Genomic DNA, 552 nt, shown 5'->3' on the forward strand with positions numbered 1-552 from the left:
AATTACTCGTCAAAGCTTTACACCATTCATCAACTTTAATAGCTATGCATTCGATCTCCCATCACTTGAAAACACAAATTACTCGTCAAAGCTTCATACCTTTCATCAAATTTATAGGTAAAGCTTCACTCACTCAAGATAAAAAAGAACGTTAGGATTTCACTACAACAGCAAATTTATTGACCTTAGACTTCGACGTTATTTGGCGACCTCTAAGGCTGTCTCTTATACACATCTAGATGTGTATAAGAGACAGCCTCTAAGGAGGGTGGGTCCAGGCTTCTAAGTGACGCCTGCATTAGGAAAATATTATAAGAGCTATGGATGCGCTACTATTGGTAAAATTAATTTTCTAGAAAAAAAATAAATGATGTCTACAGCACCCGGTATTCCCAAGCGGTCTCCCATCCAAATACTAACCAGACCCGACGTTGCTTAACTTCGGTGATCGGACGAGAACCGGTGTTTTGAAGGTAGTATGGCCGTTGACAAGGGTGCACCAACAGTGCAACACTTCGATCATCGAGCTCACAATCACACTTTTGACTTAAA

The 552-nt window shown here is 40.2% G+C and overlaps 1 non-coding gene across 1 annotated transcript; it reads right to left on the bottom strand.

Annotated features, from left to right (window-relative positions):
• Nucleotides 1–371: 371 nt before the first annotated feature.
• On the bottom strand, nt 372–490 carry LOC117121098. Its single transcript, XR_004447479.1, has one exon. It is a non-coding gene; the product is annotated as a 5S ribosomal RNA (ribosomal RNA).
• Between the last annotated feature and the right edge of the window lie 62 nt (nt 491–552).

This window comes from Anneissia japonica, unplaced genomic scaffold (genome assembly GCF_011630105.1).
Source record: "Anneissia japonica isolate Jap-2015-1 unplaced genomic scaffold, ASM1163010v1 scaffold190665_len514_cov191, whole genome shotgun sequence".
Classification (NCBI taxonomy): Eukaryota; Metazoa; Echinodermata; class Crinoidea; order Comatulida; family Comatulidae; genus Anneissia; species Anneissia japonica.